We start from the raw sequence: 20,603 nt of genomic DNA, 5'->3' as shown, positions 1-20,603 counted from the left end.
AATTTGGGATTTTTAATCACTTGATTTGGATATCGGATGCCCAAGTTATGTCCTTTTAAAGATTCAGCGTCTGTGTAGCTTTCCTAAATTGACCCAACTTTTCGGCCCCAACTTTGAAGCGATGTTTGGAGTCCCAAACGAACTCGGATTTGGACAAACCATACCATTCCAGAAAGCCCAAAAAGTCCTCTACAATATCTTGGAAGACATCATTCACGTTATGGGATTATAACATGGCCAAAAATTTGAAAGAAGCATAGAAGGTCAAATTTGTCAGCACACTTTTGCTTCTTTGTCTCCAATCTCCTTGTTTCCCTGCTTGCCATCAAAATTCCTCTTGACCTAGGAAGCCCACATATGTCCAAAATAAAATAAAATAGTGTGAAGCTCAATTCCTATAAAATAAAATAAAACAAAATCAAGATGAATAAAATGACACAACTAACGTGCAAAAAGACTAAATATGAGGGCTAAATAATATGAAAATATGCGCTCTATCATGAAGCAAGAAAAATGTGCAACCGAAGAAGAATGAGGAGGAGGAGGCACAGGCTTGCAATAAGAATTAAAGACTAGTCAAATTCTAATGGCGAAATCTGCCACCAGGCGTTTAAAACGACAACCCAGTGGTGAAAATAGCATGCTTGGGTTGAAGAGGGTGATGCGGGGAATAGAGGATGAAGATGGTAATGTTGGGGAGGAGAAAGAAAAGGGGAAGTCTGATGAATCAAAAAGGGTGTTGCTTAAGACATTATTGAGTGAAGACGTAGAATTATCATCAGAAGAAACTTGAGAAGAGGAAGCATCTGAATCATCAGAGAAGCAAGAAAAATGTGCAACCGAAGAAGGAGGAGGATGAGGCACAGGCTTGCATTTGGAATTAAAGACTAGTAAATTTCCAATGGCGAAATCTGCCACCAGGCCCTTAAAATGACAACTGAGTGGTTAAAATAGCATGTTTGGGTTGAAGAGGCTGATTCGGGGAATAGAGGACGAATATGGTAATGTTGGGGAGGAGAAAGAAAAGGGGAAGTCTGATGAATCAAAAAGGGTGTTGTTTCAGAGGTTGTTTAGTTAAGACAAAGAATCATCATGAAAATAAACTAGAGAACAGGAAGCTTCTGAATCATCAGTAAAGCAAAAAAAAATGTGCAACCGAAGAAGAAGGAGGAGGAGGAGGCACAGGCTTGCAATCAGAATTAAAGACTAGTCAAATTCCAAGGGCAAAATCTGTCACCAGGCCTTTAAAATGGACAACTGAGTGGTCAAAATAACATGCTTGGGTTGAAAAGGGTGATGCAGGGAATAGAGGACGAAGATGGTAATGTTGAGGAGGAGAAAGAAAAGGGGAAGTCTGACGAATCAAAAAGGGTGTTGTTTCAGAGGTTGTTGAGTGAAGATGAAGAATCATCATCAAAAGAAACTGGAGAACAGGAAGCATCTGAACCATCAGTGAAGTAAGAAAAATGTGCAACCGAAGAAGGAGGAGGATGAGGCACAGGCTTGCATTCATAAATTGTTGTTGCCAAAATATAACAATCTATTTTTAATTGAGGAGAGACGCAAGAGTCTTGGGAGTCGTATGTTTGCAGATGAGAATCTGGACAAGCAATTGGATCTGATAAAGATCCAGATCTGATAGTCTGATAGGGCTGATGATCTGGTGGCCCAAAATGATCAGGTGACCTAAAATGATCTGGTGACCCAAAATGACCGAGTGGCCTTGGTGACCGAGTGACCTGAGGGTGACGAGTGGCCTTGACCGAGTGACCTGAGGATGACGAGTGGCCTTGGTGACTGAGTGACCTGAGGGTGATGAGTGGCCTTGACCGAGTGACCTGAGGGTGACGAGTGGCCTCGGATGAATGAGTAACCTGAGGATGACGAGTGGTCTCGGATGAACGAGTGATCTGAGGGCGACGAGTGGCCGTGAACGAGTGACCTTGATGACCGAGTGGCCTACAAAATGAGAGCACCGTTAGGACGCGGGTGGGGTCCCCGTGCAAACCCTCCGATACTTAAGTCAGAATCTCGAGAGAAAATGAGGAAATTATACTTTTATTGCTCAAAAAAGTGTACCTCGTGATGAAAGTCGGGTCTTATATTTATAGTGGAGGAGAGAGAGAGATCTCGCGATATTCTCAGCGGGAATCTCGGGGCCCGTTTCTGAATTTTTGGGGCCCATTTGTTTAGTCAAGAGATCGGCCATGGGCTAGATCGTCACAATAGGTCACCCGGCAGGGTGTCGGGTGACCCCCCACTCGGTCTCCACCCGAGTGGGGGTCATTCGGCCTAGCCGAGTGGACCCCACTCGGCTAGGCCGAGTGAGATATGGGCCACTCGGCATGGCCGAGTGGCTGATCGGGGCTGTCGAACACCGATAGATTAGATGAATGATGATTCGGATTTGCAATAGGGGTGCAACCCAAAGTCGTCTCCCAACGAACCTCTAACGGATCTGTCAAAACAAGGCTAAACGGGGGGGGGGGGAGTTTTTGATGAAAAACAGAAAACAAGATATGCAAGAACACAATGAATCAAGATGCAATCAGTTGCAAACCAACCTTCTATCCTAGTTTTCATCGCCTTCTCAATAAACAATTTGTTTAGTTTTAATCCTCAAATCGAAAATCAGAAAAATCCTTTAACAACCGCCAAAGATTGGAAAGAAAACCAATAAAAAGATTTCAGAAACCTCTTGGTTCAATCTATCAGTTTTGATTCCCCTTTTTTCACAGATTCGAGACTGATTGAAATACCATCCAAACAGGTTGTTCTTGCTTCTAGTTAAAGCCTCAACCGAGCACAAAAACTTTGGATTCTCAAACAAAGACAATGCATGCATTCATCCAACCGGTATCAACACATACACAGATTTAAGAGAGAACAGAAACAAGAGAACAATAAAGTTAAAACTAAAAAATAGATTTCCATTAAAACCAAAGACTCAAACCGGGAACAAGGATGGTATTGCAACTGATTACAGAATCCTTAGCCCTCCATCTTGACAAGAACAATGGGGAGAAGGAAATCTGGCTACTGTTCATGCCCTTCAAAACAATGCTCTTTTAATGGCCTCTTAAAGTGCTTAAGTAGAGCTTAAGGAGGAAACCCTAGGTTATTGCCACTTCACAGCCGATTTTGGATAGGTTAACGTGCGTTCTGGGCTTTGTCCTATTCATAATAATTGTATATCAGGAAGATTAGATAAATTTGGGCTTTTGAATCACTTGATTTGGATATCGGACGCCCAAGATATGGCCTTTTAAAGAATCAGCATCTGTGCAGCTTTCCTAATTTGACCCAACTTCCTAGCCCCGACTTTGAAGTGCTGTTTGAAGGCCCAAACAAACTCGGATTTGGACAAACCATACCATTCCAGAAAGCCCAAGAAGTCCTCTACAGTATCTCTGAAGACATCATCTTCATTCTAGAATTTTATCTTGGCCAAAATACTGAAGGAAGTGCAGGAGGTTAAATCTGCTAAAATTGCCCTTACTTCTCTATCTCCAATTTCCAAGATATCTCATTGCCATCAAGATGTCTCATGCCCCATAATATGCTCCCATAGCCCTAAACCTGGAAAAATAAAGTAAAATAGTGTGAAGCCCAATTCCTATAAAATAAAATGAAATAAAATCAAGATGAATAAAATGACACAACTAATGTGCAAAAAGACTAAATATGAGGGCTAAATAATATGAAAATATGTGCTCTATCAAATTCCCCCACATTTGGACTTTTGCACTCCTGGGCAAAACACTAAACACTAACATTCACTCTTTCAAACAAAAAGGATGCAAAGAATGCAAAATGAGAGGCATGGCAAGTTTTATAGGAATTCAACACTTCAAAGATCATCTTCCTTACACTTCCCAAACAAACAAGTAGCATGGCAATTTTACTTGGCAAGGCGAGTCAAAATAAGCAGACCCTCATAGAATAAGAACATGCTTTCAAGTTCCTCAAATGCTATGCCCAACTCCACCCAATCATAATTCCACTACCAGATATGCTCATCTTCTAAATCTCCACTCTCAGTGCTTTATGCATGCAAATCAAAAGGACTTTTATTCATGGCTCAATCATGGTAAGGTGAAAGGGATAGGAAGATAACAATGAAAAGTAAACTTTAGGAAGAAAGAAAACATTCAAGACAATCCCAAGATCAATGAAGAACTATTAAGCAAGCAGAAAATAGACACAAATTTTTTTTTTTGAAAGGTGGGTGCGTTTTACGCTCCATCCCCACCTTTGTGAGTGCGTTTTACGCTCCATATCACCTTGGCCTTTGGCCTTTCTATTTATTTTTCTTTTTGATTCCAAAGGACTTGCTTAAATTTTTTTTTTTTTTTTTAATCAAGGGATGCAATGAATGTTCTTCAACCTAAAGAAGGGAAAAGATCACTTTTTTTTTATTTTTTATTATGACGAGTAAAATGAAAGAATGCCTTAATCATCTTTTCACATGCATGAGAATTGATAGCTTCAATAAAGATTCAAAACAAGCTCTGGAGTGATACCCATAATTAGTGGATGCAGGCATAGCATAAGAAAGGACAAGAACATGCACAAATATCCCCACAAAGGCTTCCTCAATCAACTTACCAAGCCAAACTCATTTCCAATTTACTTGAAAGCCCAAAAAGATAAGATCAACTTTCTAATCATGCTAAATTCTTTCAAACTCAATTTGCCTCATTTTGCAATTTTTTTTTTTTTTTTTTTTATAAATTCAATTTTCTAAAACTCCTCCCCCCACACTTAAACATTACATTGTCCTCAATGTAAGCATGTAGCAAGAATCAGGTATAGGACAAGTAATAATAAAAAAAAAAATAAGGAGAGACGAACAGCCTGATTTTGTCAATTGTAGGCGGCGTTGAGGAGATGCAGCTCCTCCATAGTATGCTCCTGAAAGCTCTCATATAATGGCTTAAGCCGCTGCCCGTTGACTGTAAATCGCCTTGCGGTTGACTCATCCATAAGCTCAACTGCACCATAAGGAAAAACATGAGTAACCACAAAAGGACCAATCCAACAAGAACGCAACTTACCTGGCATTAGTTTTAGACGGGAGTTGTATAGGAGGACTTTCTGGCCAACTTCAAACTCTTTCTTGTTGATGAATTTGTCATGAGCAGCCTTAGTTTTTTCCTTGTAAATTCTGGAGTTCTCGTATGCTTCCAATCTCAATTCCTCAAGCTCTTGCAATTGAAGCTTTCGTAGGGAACCAGCCTCTGTCATATCCATGTTGCATTGCTTTACTGCCCAATAGGCCTTATGCTCGATCTCTACTGGCAGATGACATGCTTTTCCAAAGACCAGTCGATATGGGGACATGCCAATAGGAGTCTTGTAAGCCGTGCGGTAGGCCCAAAGTGCATCTTCCAACCTTTTGCTCCAGTCTTTCCTGTTGGGCTGGACTATCTTCTCTAGAATATGCTTGATCTCTCTGTTTGAAACCTCAGCCTGCCCATTGGTCTGTGGATGGTAGGGCGTCGCCACTTTATGTAAAACTCCATACTTTCGGAGCATGGATTGCATCGTTCTGTTACAGAAGTGGGATCCTTGATCACTGATGATGGCCTTGGGAATGCCAAACCTACAGAAAATATGAGATCTAACAAAATCTGCAACCACAGAAGAATCATTAGTCCTGGTGGCTTTAGCTTCCACCTATTTCGAAACATAATCCACCGCCAAAAGAATGTACACAAAACCAAAGGAGACAGGAAAAGGACCCATGAAATCAATGCCCCAAACATCAAAGATCTCACAAAATAGTAAGGGTTGTTGAGGCATTTCATTCCTACGTGATATTGATCCTGTGTGCTGGCAACGTGTGCAATTCTTACAAAATGTATGAGCATCTCAAAAAAGGGATGGCCAATATAAACCTGAGTCTAGGACCTTTCTAGCTGTGCGTTGAGGACCAAAGTGACCACCACATGCAAGTGAATGACAGAAATGCAAGATTGAAGCAAACTCAATATCGGGCACACATCTCCTAAGGACTTAGTCACTACACATGCGCCATAGATATGGATCATCCCATACATAGTACTTGGCCTGACTTTTAAATTTACTTAGCTAATCTCTCTTAAGATGGGCAGGGATATCAGATGCAGCTAGAAAATTAACAATGTCAGCATACCAGGGCTCAGTACCATGCAAGTGATAGAGTAACTCATCTGGGAAGTCATCTTTGATAGGTTGACAGTCCATGGTAGTGGCATCTAAAGAGGAAGGAAGCCTGCTCAAATGATCAGCCACAAGATTCTCAGCTCCACTCTTATCTTTGATCTCAACATTGAACTCTTGAAGCAGGAGCATCCACCGTATCAACCTGGGTTTGGCATCGTGCTTCATCAAGAGATATTTCAAAGCTGCATGATCAGAAAACACGACAACATTAGAACCCAGGAGATAAGAGCGAAATTTATCTAAAGCAAACACAATGGCAAGAAGCTCCTTTTCAGTAGTGGTGTAGTTTGCTTGGGCGTTGTCCAGAGTGCGCGAGGCATAAGCAATGACGTGTGACTTCTTCTCCACTCGTTGTGAAAGGACGGCACCAACTGCATAATTGGAAGCATCACACATGAGCTCGAATGGCAAGTCCCAGTTGGGTGGCTGGATGATGGGTGGAGAAGTCAAGCGCCTGTTGAGCTCCTCAAAGGCCATCTTGCAAGACTCATCAAATTTGAATTCCACATCCTTCTGAAGCAGGTTGGACATTGGAAGGGCAATCTTGCTGAAGTCTGGGATGAATCTCCTGTAGAATCCTGCATGTCCAAGGAAAGAACGTATCTCCCGCACAGACGCGGGGTAAGGCAAAGAAGAAATGATATCGACCTTGGACTTATCAACCTCTATACCCCTCTTGGACACAACATGACCCAAAACAATCCCCTGCTCAACCATGAAATGACATTTTTCAAAATTTAGGACAAGATTCTTCTCAACACATCTCTCTAGGACTCTACCCAAACTGATTAGACACTCATCAAAGGAGGTCCCATAAACAGAAAAATCATCCACGAAAACTTCCATGCAATGCTCAAGTAAATCTGAAAATATACTCACCATGCATCGCTGGAACGTACCTAGGGCATTACATAGACCAAATGGCATCCTCCGGTATGCAAAAGTGCCAAAGGGGCAGGTGAAGGTGGTCTTCTCCTGATCCTCCGGTGCTATGCAAATCTAAAAATAACCAGAAAAACCATCAAGAAAGCAGTAATGGGACTTTCCAGCTAACCTCTCTAGCATCTGATCAATGAATGGGAGTGGGAAATGATCCTTCCTGGTAGCTTGGTTGAGCCTCTTATAGTCAATGCAGACTCTCCAGCTATTCTGTACTCGCATGGGCACTAGCTCATTCCTCTCATTGGTTACCACTGTGAATCCTGTCTTCTTCGGAACTACCTGCACTGGACTCACCCACTTGCTATCAGAGATAGGATAAATAATGCCAGCTGAAAGTAGTTTACTTACCTCTTTCTTGACCACATCTAGAATGGTGGGATTGAGTCTCCTTTGGGGCTGTCTCACTGGTCGAGCTCCTTCCTCTAAATGAATCCTGTGCATGCATAAGGAAGGGGATATACCGGGAATGTCTGCAAGCGACTAACCTATGGCTCTCTTATGTTGCTTCAATAGATTCAGCAACTTCTCCTCTTGGTCAGGCTGAAGGTTGTCGGCGATGATCACGGGTAGCTTGTCTCCATCCGCCAAGTAGGCGTACTTCAGATTCTCGGGCAGGGGCTTACACTCCAAGGTGGGTGGCTGTTGAATTGAGGGCACCAGTCTGTTTATGTTGCCACCTACCTGCACTACATTCTCAACAACAGAAACTTCCTCTATGGGAGGCACATGAGAATCGGATATAGTATGAGAAGGTGCACTCTCAACAATACTCAAAAACTCATCTATTTCAGAACAAACACTACACTTACTGAGTCCGTCATGACTCTGAGGGCAATGCATATCATCAGGAAAATTATGGATGGTGGGGAATTCAGACTCAAGATTATACAACTCAACACATGCTTTCTCCACCATTAAGTCAATAAAGTTAACATGCAAGGCAGAATGATCTTCTAAGGGATACTTCATGGCATCAATGATATTGAATTGAATGGTGTTACCAGCGAACTCCATAGATAAAGTACCCTCGTGCACATTAATTATTGTCCTTGCAGTTTTCAAGAAGGGTCTACCTAGAATAAGTGGTGCGTGTCCGGGTGTGTGATCATCCTCCATATTTAAAACATAGAAGTCAGCAGGGAATATGAAATCCTTTACCTTTACTAATACATCCTCTAATACTCCCTCAGGGTATGCTATGCTCCTATTTGCCAACTGGACCACCACTCCTGTAGATGTCAATGTGCCTGCAAAGAAGAATACACAGATTTAGGCATCACATTAATAGAGGCTCCTAAATCCAACATAGCATTATGAAATTGCAAATTTCCAATAGTGCAAGGAATGGTGAAAGTCCCTGGATCTTTGCATTTCTGAGGCATGGCAGGTTGAATCAATGCTGACACATTTCTTCCCAAGTTGATTTTTTCATTTCCTTTCAGTTTCCTTTTGTGGGTGCACAAGTCTTTGAGAAACTTGGCATACTTGGGAATCTGTCTGATGACCTCCAAGAGTGGTATGTTCACCTCAACTTTTCTGAAAGTTTCCATGATCTCCTTGTCCAACTCAGCTTCTGCCCTCTTTTTATTTTGAGTGGCTCGGTGAGGAAATGGCAGTGGATGGTTGTGAGAAGTCTCTCCTCTATCTTGATCAATGGTGGTGGGCTGCTTGTCGTTTTGAATGGGAGGAGGCTGATCTTCCTTTTGGCTTTCTTGTTGCTGCCCAAATTCTGGTTGTGGAGAGGGTGGGCTGCTTAGCTCCTTGCCACTGCGGAGAACGATAGCACTTACATTGCCCCTTGGATTTGAAACTGGCTGTGAAGGCAACTGACCCGAACCTTGACTCCGTAGCTCACTGATGTTAGTTGCCAGCTGTCCAATCTGTGTCTCCAAATTTTGTATGGCAGTGTCGGTCCTTTGCTGAAACTGGAGATTGTTGGCAACGAGCTGCTTCATGATATCTTCCAAGCTTGATTCGGATTTAGGTACTGGTTGCGGTTGCTGCATTGAATATGTGCTGCTGAGGTTGCTGCTACTGTGGCTGGAATGGCTGGTTGGAAGGACCTCCATACCTCAAGTTCGGATGATTTCTCAACCCTGGATTATAGGTGGCAGCATATGGATCATATCTTTGTTGTTGTGGCTGGAAGAGTCTTCCTGGAAAAATGCCAGCACAAGCTTCTGTATTCTCCTGCAGTTGAGGACATTGGTCAGTACCATGGGAGGATAATGAACAAATACCACATACCTGCTGAGATTTGGACTGTCCTTTATCAAGGGCTAGCTGTCTGACCATGGAGGCCAATTCCTCCAATTTGTTCTCTATCCTCTGTTGGTCATTGATGGCAGCAACACCAATCTCATTGGCCTGTCTCATGGGAGTGGCTGACCTGGTACCAAACTATTGGGCATTCTGTGCCATCTTGGAGATTAGCTCTTGAGTAGCTGCTGGTGTCTTTTCAGAGAGGGCTCCTCCACTAGCTGCATCCACCAAATACCTATCCATTGGAATAAGACCTTCATAGAAGTATTGGACCAGCAGCTGGTCAATGATTTGATGGTGTGGACAACTAGAACAGAGTTTCTTGAATCGCTCCCAATACTCATGTAATGTCTCCCCATGATTCTACCTTATGCCACAAATTTCTTTCCGAATGGCGGCTGTTCGGGATGCTGGAAAGAACTTCTCCAAAAAGATTCTTTTTAGCCCATCCCAACTTGTGATGGCAGCAGGTGGTAGGTAGTATAACCAATCCTTTGCAGCTCCATCCAATGAAAATGGGAAGGCCCTAAGTTTTATCTGCTCCTCATCAACTCCTTGTGGCCTCATTGTGGAGAAAACAACATGGAATTCCTTGAGGTGCTTGTGCGGATCTTCACCTGCAAGGCCATGAAACTTGGGAAGCAAATGGATTAGCCCAAATTTCAATTCAAAGGTTGCATCCAATTGGGGATATTGAATGCATAAAGACTGGTAGTGCACATCAGGGGCAGCCAATTCTCTAATGGTTCTACCATCCAAATGACCATGATTTACATTATTTCCATTATTTCCATTCCGATTGTGTTCATTCCCATTACCCGCCATTGTGTTTAAGTCAGGGGTAGGTATAGAAACAGAAGGAATATCAGATGCAGTGGCAGAAGAGGCAGGAGGATTATCAGCTATCCGAAGCTCTAACTCTCTAGCCTTCCTTTGCTTCCTAAGGGTCCTTTCTATTTCAAGGTCTAGGTCAATTGGTATGTCCTTAGAGGACCTGGTCATGCACTAAAGATCAGCACAAAAACACACTCAAAATGACTCACAAAAAACAGCACACAAACTGGCCTATGCACATCAAAAACGCAAAAACGTAAGGCACATAAAATCTATCAATCAAGAAGCCCTAAGATGATTTTTTAAGCATTTTTTTTCACAAAATTTCAACACTAAAACACTGAGGGACCTAAAAACACTAAAAACCACACAAAATTAGCCACTGAGAAACACAAAATGGACCAAAAAGTGGTCTAACCGTTGGAATTTGGCCAAAAAAACGATCTCCTCATCGCAAAGCAGTGACTCATAATCCTCACAACCCCATTTCTTTGGACACCAAGTTTCAGCTCAATCGGAGAAAGTGGGAAGCAGTGAACAGTAACTGTCAAAATCATTTTTTTTTTTTATCAAATCAGCTCCTGTTTTGCCTCAAAGACCACTCTAAATGCAAGAAAACATCAAGGGAGGCATAAAGACATGAAAGAACATCAAGTAAGGATGAGAAAGGAAGAGGATAGAACCGGTATCTTGTTCTCAATCCTTAAATTTTGCTATCTGTCATGGAGGGTGTCAAAACTGCTGAATAAGAGTTTGCTGAGTTTGCTGTCAAAACTGCTGAATTTGGCTATCTCTTACACTTGGATGCAGCTTACTGGTCTCACTACAAAACAGAGAATAAGAGTTTTCTGTCAGCAGCTATACCTGAAGGCATGTTCACTTCTTGATTTATGGCATAAACTTGGTACGTGGTGCCGAGTATGGTTAACTCACTTTGGACCGGTAGCCCGCAACCAGCTAGTTTCCAACCTATATACCAAGTAGCAACCACAACTTCTGCTATTAGATTATCAAAGAATATATATATATTTTTTTTGAATCAGTCTTCTTTTGACAGAAACAAGATTGGTTCTGTAGTGGCAACGGCGCCAAAATCTGATCGGGGCTGTCGAACACCGATAGATTAGATGAATGATGATTCAGATTTGCAATAGGGGTGCAACCCAAAGTCATCTCCCAACGAACCTATAACGGATCTGTCAAAACAAGGCTAAACGGGGGGGGGGGAGTTTTTGATGAAAAACAGAAAACAAGATATGCAAGAACACAATGAATCAAGATGCAATCAGTTGCAAACAAACCTTCTATCCCAGTTTTCATCGCCTTCTCAATAAACAATTTGTTTAGTTTTAATCCTCAAATCAAAAATCAGAAAAATCCTTTAACAACTGCCAAAGATTGGAAAGAAAACCAATAAAAAGATTTCAGAAACCTCTTGGTTCAATCTATCAGTTTTGATTCCCTTTTTGCACAGATTCGAGACTGATTGAAATACCATCCAAACAGGTTGTTCTTGCTTCTAGTTAAAGCCTCAACCGAGCACAAAAACTTTGGATTCTCAAACAAAGACAATGCATGCATTCATCCAACCGGTATCAACACATACACAGATTTAAGAGAGAACAGAAACAAGAGAACAATAAAGTTAAAACTAAAAAATAGATTTCCATTAAAACCAAATACTCAAACCGGGAACAAGGATGGTATTGCAACTGATTACAAAATCCTTAGCCTTCCATCTTGACAAGAACAATGGAGAGAAGGAAAGGTGGCTACTGTTCACGCCCTTCAAAAGAATACTCTCTTTTAATGGCCTCTTAAGGTGCTTAAGTAGAGCTTAAGGAGGAAACCCTAGGTTACTGCAACTTCATAGCCGATTTCGGATAGGTTAGTGTGCGTTATGGGCCTCATCCTCTTCATAATAATTGTAGATCAGGAAGATTAGATGAATTTGGGCTTTTGAATCACTTGATTTGGATATCGGACGCCCAAGATATGGCCTTTTAAAGAATCAGCATCTGTGCAGCTTTCCTAATTTGACCCAACTTCCTAGCCCCGACTTTGAAGTGCTGTTTGAAGGCCCAAACGAACTCGGATTTGGACAAACCATACCATTCCAGAAATCCCAAGAAGTTCTCTACAGTATCTCTGAAGACATCATCTTCATTCTAGAATTTTATCTTGGCCAAAATACTGAAAGAAGTGCAGGAGGTTAAATCTGCTAAAATTGCCCTTACTTCTCTATCTCCAATTTCCAAGATATCTCATTGCCATCAAGACGTCTCATGCCCCATCTCATGCTCCCATAGCCCTAAACCTGGAAAAATAAAGTAAAATAGTGTGAAGCCCAATTCCTATAAAATAAAATGAAATAAAGTCAAGATGAATAAAATGACACAACTAATGTGCAAAAAGACTAAATATGAGGGCTAAATAATATGAAAATATGTGCTCTATCAACTAGTCAAATTCCAATGGCAAAATCTGCCACCAGGCCTTTAAAAGGGATAACTCAGTTTTGAAAGTAACTTGCTTAGGTTGAAGAGGGAGATGCGGGGAATAGAGGACGAAGATGGTAATGTTGAGGAGGAGAAAGAAAAGGGGAAGTCTGATGAATCAAAAAGGGTGTTGTTTCAGAGGTTGTTGAGTGAAGACGAAGAATAATCATCAAAAGAAACTAGAGAACAGGAAGCATCTGAACCATCAGTGAAGCAAGAAAAAAGTGCAACCGAAGAAGGAGGAGGAGGGGGAGGCACAGGCTTGCAATCATAATTAAAGACTAGTCAAATTTCAATGGCAAAATCTGCCACCAGGCCTTTAAAATGGACAACTCAGTTTTGAAAATAACATGCTTAGGTTGAAGAAGGTGATGCGGGGAATAGAGGACGAAGATGGTAATGTTGAGGAGGAGAAAAAAAAGGGGAAGTCTGATGAATCAAAAAGGGTGTTGTTTCAGAGGTTGTTGAGTGAAGACGAAGAATAATCATCAAAAGAAACTAGAGAACAGGAAGCATGTAACGACCCATTAGAAGGCCCAGTATTTATTCAGGAATTATTTAATTAATTATTAAAGCATTGATTAAGAGATTTTGCCAATTAATTATTTAATGTGGCAATTTAGAGATTTTAAAGGAAAAGAATAGCATTTATTTCTTTTTAATGTTGGAGTTAAAGGAATTTGCCAAGGTGGCAATTTAGATTCTTAATTGAGAGAATAGTATTTAAATAGCATTTAAATGACATTTTTTTTGTAGAAATTAAATGCAAGGGCATGAAGGTAATTTTGGAGTTTTATTATTATTTGAGAGTTTTAATAATAATTTTTGTATTATTATTAATTAAGTGGGACTATGTATTTAAAGAAGAATGAGAATCCATGTATGAGATGGAATTGGATTAAGAGTCTCCTAGTCCCAATAGGAGAAGGTTTTGAGAGTCTCAAAGTTCAATTGGGAGAGGGATTCCAAGTTATAAAAGGAAAGGGATCTAGGACTTTATGTCTATATATAGAGCCCATAGCTTAGCTTTTCTTCACATTATGTGAAGAACAGAAAGGCTAAGAGATAGCAGAGGCTTGCTAGAGTCTTCAGGATCGCTCCAGGGTTCGATCAGAGAGGTCTATCAGGCAAGTATTCTTCCTGTAATCCCTTCCATTACAGGTTTATATCAGTTTTTCAGATTATTCCAGTTCTTCATTGAGTTCTTAGATTTTATATCAGTAAGCAGAGACGTATATATATATGCGTATAACAGTGAAGTTATGAGCAAGTTTCATTAATCCTTATCCATTTTGGATTGCAAGTTCCATTAATCCTTATCCATTTTGGATTGCAAGTTCCAGTAATCCTAATCCATTTTGGATTGCAAGTTCTATTAATCCTCATCCATTTTGGATTGCAAGTTCCAGTAATCCTTATCCATTTTGGATTGCAAGTTCCAATAATCCTTATCCATTTTGGATTGCAAGTTCTATAAATCCTTATCCTTTTTGGATTGCAAGTTCTATTAATCCTCATCCATTTTGGATTGCAAGTTCCAATAATCCTTATCCATTTTGGATTGCAAGTTCTATTAATCCTCATCCATTTTGGATTGCAAGTTCCGGTAATCCTTATCCATTTTGGATTGCAAGTTCTATTAATCCTTATCCATTTTGGATTGCAAGTTCTATTACTCTAAGTTCTAATATCCGGATACCTTGTATCGTATCCGGATGTATCTAAAGTTCTTCAAGTATGATATCCGAATGGTTTGTTTATACATCCGAAAAGGTTAAGATAATATCCAGATGTCTCGCCTGATATCCGGATGCCTCCCTCAAAAGTTGAATTTTTCATTCGAATAGTCCCCAGTTATATCTGAATGCATCAGTGAGATATCCGGAGGACCAAAATCATATCCGGATGTCCTAGTTCATATCCGAATACTTCCCAGCATATCCGAATAGCTTCTTCTTTGAATGTCAGTGTATCCGGATGAGCCTTCTTCATATCTGGATGTCTTTCTTCTTATCCTGATATCCTTTCTGATATCCGGATGACTTTTCTAGAAATCTAATTTAGCTTCCAGTGAGTCCTAATTCAAGTTTAATTCAATCAATGTATTCAATACCTTCCAACATTGAATTCATAAGCCAGAACATGACAAGTTAATCATACCCATACCCTAAATCATAGTTCATTGAATCTTTGTATTCTAATATATAGATTAAGGTCATATCATGTTCAGCATTATTATAACATGATCAGCATTATTTTGTGAGATTATGTGCATACATTTTGGTATGAGCATTGAGCATGACTTTATATGGAGCACTACATATCGTGTGCTAGCATTTATGTGAGCATTGCATTGTATTATGCGCGCTAGGCGGCTTGTCCGCGGGGATCCCATCAGTTTCAGTTTTATCTCAGTTTATGAGTTGCTCGCCTGGTGGCAACCAAGGGGCTAGGGGCTTTGCCCACAGTATGTGCTTACAGTTTTTTTATGTATGTAGGTTTCAGATCAGACAGGTATGTATTATCAGATTATATGGGCCTATGAGCCAAAGTTGCATACCTGCATTTAGTTTACAGTTTATGTGCATTACATTTTTATGAATGCAATCAGACAGTGATTATACAGTACAAGTTTAGTCAGTTATTTATCAGTATCGATATTCTTCGATTCAGCTTCAGTATTCTTTCCAGCTTATTACTTGCTGAGCTTTTGTAGCTCACCTTGTACTCTTCCCCCCTCCAGGTTCGAGCAGGGGAGTACCAGATGTGGGGCCTAGCAGCAGTGGTTTATAGTGTGTTTACGTGGAGCCGCTCAAGATAAAAGATGTCTGGGAGTCTGTTGAGTTTTATAGTGTTTTCTCAGTTTAAATCTATTATATATTTCAGTTGAGGGATTGTCCCTCAGACAGAGTTTATGGCTTTTAGTCTGTATTGACTCAGAGTTTTTATTCCAGTTGATTGAGATGTTCAGTTATGGTATCAGATTTCAATTTATCAGCTAGTTTATTTTATTTTCCCCGTATGTAACGCCCCGCTCCCACTTACGGGAGTTACTCGTGAACAATTACCCGAACTGTTCACCTGCCCAGTCTGAGATGAAGGGCGGACTATGTTTCAAGAAGAAACACCCTAGGTGGGAACTAGGCTTCGTCTGGCCCTTCGCTTACCCAGGATCCATAAACACCCTAGGACCTCGCGAGTTTCTTATGAATGAAGAAATAACCCGCTACACCGCCCAAGGGCTTCAAGATGCTTCTTAACACCGGGCTAGACTAAGGGGAAAACTCATACTCAGAAAAATCCTCCAAATTTTCCAACATTTCATCGCTCGGGGACTCCTTCGGGGATTTTATAATTTCTTCTATAGCCTAAAATCGGGCCCTATTATTTCCCCTTTTATTCCCCTAATTTTTGAAATTTTTCCCCCTTTTTTTTTTTTTTTTTCCGCGCGCGAGCCCCAAGGCCGGCTGGGCCCTCCCTGGGCCCGGCCGTGCGCGCCTGTGCCGACCGCAACCCGCGGCCACGCGGGCTGGCCCAGCAGCGGCCGCACGAGTCGGCCGCGCACGCTGGCCGCGCGGCCGTGCGCGCACCCGTGCACGCCTGCGCGCCTGCCCCGCGCGCGCGCGCACCCACCCTGCTGCCAGCAGACCTGCTGCACCCCCAAATTTCCAGCAACTCCCTTTTTTTGAAGTTCCAACTTCCAACACCCCAAAAATGCCCAAATTCTCCAGAATTTCCTTTCCATATATACACATCAAAATGTACCCTTTGGGCTTAAAGAAATCCTTACACAAGGCATATACAAATTAAGCAAAAATTTCAACATTTAGAAAAAAATATTCAAATGTCTTCATGCTCAAGCCTCCTTCTCTTGCCAAACCTTTCCATAGCATGCTTCAATACCTACAAGAGGTCAAATAAACCTCATGAGCTCCAAGAGCTCAATAAGGGTGCAATGACATAAAGTATGGAAATTAACAATATAGATGCCAATGCCATATGCAAGTGCCTAGGGTTTCAATACCTCAACCCTCAAGGTTAAAGGCTTCAACATTCCCACCCCAACACACAATTTCATGGCCATGAGTCTCATACACACAAGCATATGCAAAGCAAGCACAAAATGTTAAAATGCATACAAAAGTCATGCTAGCCACCATCCACTTGGGGCTTTCCCCTTACCTCAATATTCCATGGATCTTCAAGTTTCCAACAACTTCAAGCCTCCAAAATCACTTCCTTTAATTTCCTCAAACTCCTTATATGAAAAACAAGCCTAGGATTATAAAGAGATCCTTTAAAAATGAGAAATACAAGAAAATTATGTAACCTTTACCTCTAGGCTTCTTGGATTTCTTCCTCTCCTTTTTCTTCTTCTTTCTCTCTTCTTCCTTCCTCTTTATTTCCTTCAAATGGCTAAAGGGAAGACTTCCTCCATCTTCCTTTCTTTTCTTTCTCAAGACTCTTCAAATGGAAAAACTTGAGCTTGAAGGTCCACTTCCCTTTTTATACACTTTCATTTCTCTTTTCTTTTTGATTTATTTTCCTAGCCTTGATATTCCCAATTGCAAGACTTGATCCTAGCCTTTCATTTCTCCTTTACTTTTTGAGAATAAATCTTGACCATTGGAAGAAGCACAATCCATAGCCCTTAGTCTTCTTTAATCTCAACCCTTGATGCATTTTGGAAGACTAAATCCCCACCATCCAAATTAACACAATCCATGTGTTTCTCAAGAATGAATCCTAGCCATGGACTTCTTTGGAGATCCAATCTCCACCATCCATTTCATTCTTCTATTGGATCCTTACATCCCATTTGGCAATCCATGCCAACATAAAGCCTTAAATCTCTACCATTAGATAAATTCCAATTTCAAGACTAATTTTCCACCATTGGATCAAGTCTTCAAATCCCATAAATATCCCATTTCTCATTTATTTAATTGGGACTAATTTCACCACATTAAATATGAAAGACAACTTGGAGAGACATAAATGCTTTTCTTTCCCATTTATTTAAATCTCCCATTTTCCCCCATTAATGCTTGACCATTTTCTTTTCATTTGCAATTTCTTTTTATTGCAACAAAATCATTACACTCACATGGGCTAAATGGCTCATCTTTTCCATTCTTTTTGGTTTATTTAAATCCTTTAATTTTGCTTGAATAAGACCATGCCAAGTGTTACTCTAAGACACAAACTTGGCTTCCAAGTCTTCCATCTCACCCATCCATTAATTATAAACATAATTTACCAATTAATTATTTCCACTCCCATAATTAATTTCCTCCTTTTCTCATAATTAATTCCTTTATGAAATTTCTCTCCAAAATTACCAAAACACCCTTTGTGAATTTTCAATCCCATTTATTTCCACATAATGCAAAATGGGAACTAATTCACTTCCATATTCAATTCCACCTTGGAATTATCTCCAATGTACCAAATTACCCTTTTATTGGACTTTGCTATCCAAATTACCAAAATGTCCCTCTCATAGGGCACCCTCAATCTCAAGGATTCAACACCTTCTCAAGGGCATTTTTGAAATTTTTCTTACTTCCTTTCCTGTTCTCTTAACACCGGTTACACCGGGTGTTACACCGTAGCACCTCTTCTCGGACAGTTCTAGGAGAGGGGGTGTTATAAAGCATCTGAACCATAAGTGAAGCAAGAAAAAGTGCAACCGAAGAAGAAGGAGGAGGAGGAGGCACAGGCTTGCAATCATAATTAAAGACTAGTCAAATTCCAATGTCAAAATTTGCCACCAGGCCTTTAAAATGGACAACTCAGTTTTGAAAATAACATGCTTAGGTTGAAGAGGGTGATGGGGGAATAGAGGACGAAGATGGTAATGTTGAGGAGGAGAAAGAAAAGGGGAAGTCTGATGAATCAAAAAGGGTGTTATTTCAAAGGTTGTTGAGTGAAGATGAAGAATAATCATCAAAAGAAACTGGAGAACAGGAAGAATCTGAACTATCAGTGAAACAAGAAAAAAGTGCAACCGAAGAAGGAGGAGGAGGAGACACAGGCTTGCAATCATAATTAAAGACTAGTCAAATTCCAATGGCAAAATCTGCCACCAGGCCTTTAAAATGGACAACTTAGTTTTGAAAATAACATGCTTAGGTTGAAGAGGGTGATGCGGGGAATAGAGGACGAAGATGGTAATGTTGAGGAGGAGAAAGAAAAGGGGAAGTCTGATGAATCAAAAAGGGTGTTATTTCAAAGGTTGTTGAGTGAAGATGAAGAATAATCATCAAAAGAAACTGGAGAACAGGAAGAATCTGAACTATCAGTGAAACAAGAAAAAAGTGCAACCGAAGAAGGAGGAGGAGGAGGAGACACAGGCTTGCAATCATAATTAAAGACTAGTCAAATTCTAATGGCAAAATCTGCCACCAGGCCTTTAAAATGGACAGCTCAGTTTTGAAAATAACATGCTTAGGTTGAAGAGGGTGATGTGGGGAATAGAGGACGAAGATGGTAATGTTCAGGAGGAGAAAGAAAAGGGGAAGTCTGATGAATCAAAAAGGGTGTTGTTTCAGAGGTTGTTGAGTGAAGACGAAGAATCATCATCAAAAGAAACTGGAGAACAGGAAGCATCTGAACCATAAGTGAAGCAAGAAAAATGTGCAACCGAAGCATAAGGAGGAGGAGGAGGCACAGGCTTGCAATCATAATTAAAGACTAGTCAAATTCCAATGGCGAAATCTGCCACCAGGCCTTTAAAATCGACAACTCAGTTTTGAAAATAACATGCTTAGGTTGAAGAGGGTGATGCGGGAAGAGAGGACGAAGATGGTAATGTTGAGGTGGAGAAAAAGAAGGGGAAGTCTGATGAATTAAAGAGCGTGTTATTTCAAAGGTTGTTGAGTGAAGACGAAAAATAATCATCAAAAGAAATTGGAGAACACGAAGCATCTGAACCATCAGTGAAGCAAGAAAAATGTGTAATCGAAGAAGAATGAGGAGGCAGAGGCACAGGCTTGCAATCATAATTAAAGACCAGTAAAATTTCAATGTCGAAATCTTCCTCCAGGCCTTTAAAACGATAACTGAGTGGTGAAAATAGCATGCTTGGGTTGAAAAGGGTGATGCAGGGAATAGAGAACGAAGATGGTAATGTTGAGTAGGAGAAAGAAAAGGGGAAGTCTGATGAATCAAAAAGGGTGTTGTTTCAGAGGTTGTTGAGTGAAGACGAAGAATCATCATCAAAAGAAATTGGAGAACAGGAAGCATCTGAACCATCAGTGAAGCAAGTAAAATGTGCAACCGAAGCATAAGGAGGAGGAGGAGGCACAGGCTTGCAATCATAATTAAAGACTAGTCAAATTCCAATGGCAAAATCTGCCACCAGGCCTTTAAAATGGACAACTCAGATTTGAAAATAATATGCTTAGGTTGAAGAGGGTGATGCGGGGAATAGAGGACGAAGATGGTAATGTTGAGGAGGAGAAAGAAAAGGGGTAGTCTGATGAATCAAAAAGGGTGCTGTTTCAGAAGTTGTTGAGTGAAGACGAAGAATCATCATCAAAAGAAACTGGAGAACAGGAAGCATCTGAACCATAAGTGAAGCAAGAAAAATGTGCAACCGAAGCATAAGGAGGAGGAGGAGGCACAGGCTTGCAATCATAATTAAAGACTAGTCAAATTCCAATGGCGAAATCTGCCACCAGGCCTTTAAAATCGACAACTCAGTTTTGAAAATAACATGCTTAGGTTGAAGAGGGTGATGCGGGAAGAGAGGACGAAGATGGTAATGTTGAGGTGGAGAAAAAAAAGGGGAAGTCTGATGAATTAAAGAGCGTGTTATTTCAAAGGTTGTTGAGTGAAGACGAAAAATAATCATCA

At 40.7% G+C, this 20,603-nt stretch overlaps 1 pseudogene; it reads right to left on the bottom strand.

Annotated features, from left to right (window-relative positions):
- Nucleotides 1–6,093: 6,093 nt before the first annotated feature.
- Nucleotides 6,094–10,413, bottom strand: LOC127790461 (uncharacterized; annotated as a pseudogene).
- Between the last annotated feature and the right edge of the window lie 10,190 nt (nucleotides 10,414–20,603).

Source organism: Diospyros lotus, chromosome 1, assembly GCF_014633365.1.
Source record: "Diospyros lotus cultivar Yz01 chromosome 1, ASM1463336v1, whole genome shotgun sequence".
NCBI lineage: Eukaryota > Viridiplantae > Streptophyta > Magnoliopsida > Ericales > Ebenaceae > Diospyros > Diospyros lotus.
Note: the sequence above shows the minus strand (reverse complement) of the source record. Positions and strands in the feature narration are given on the sequence as shown.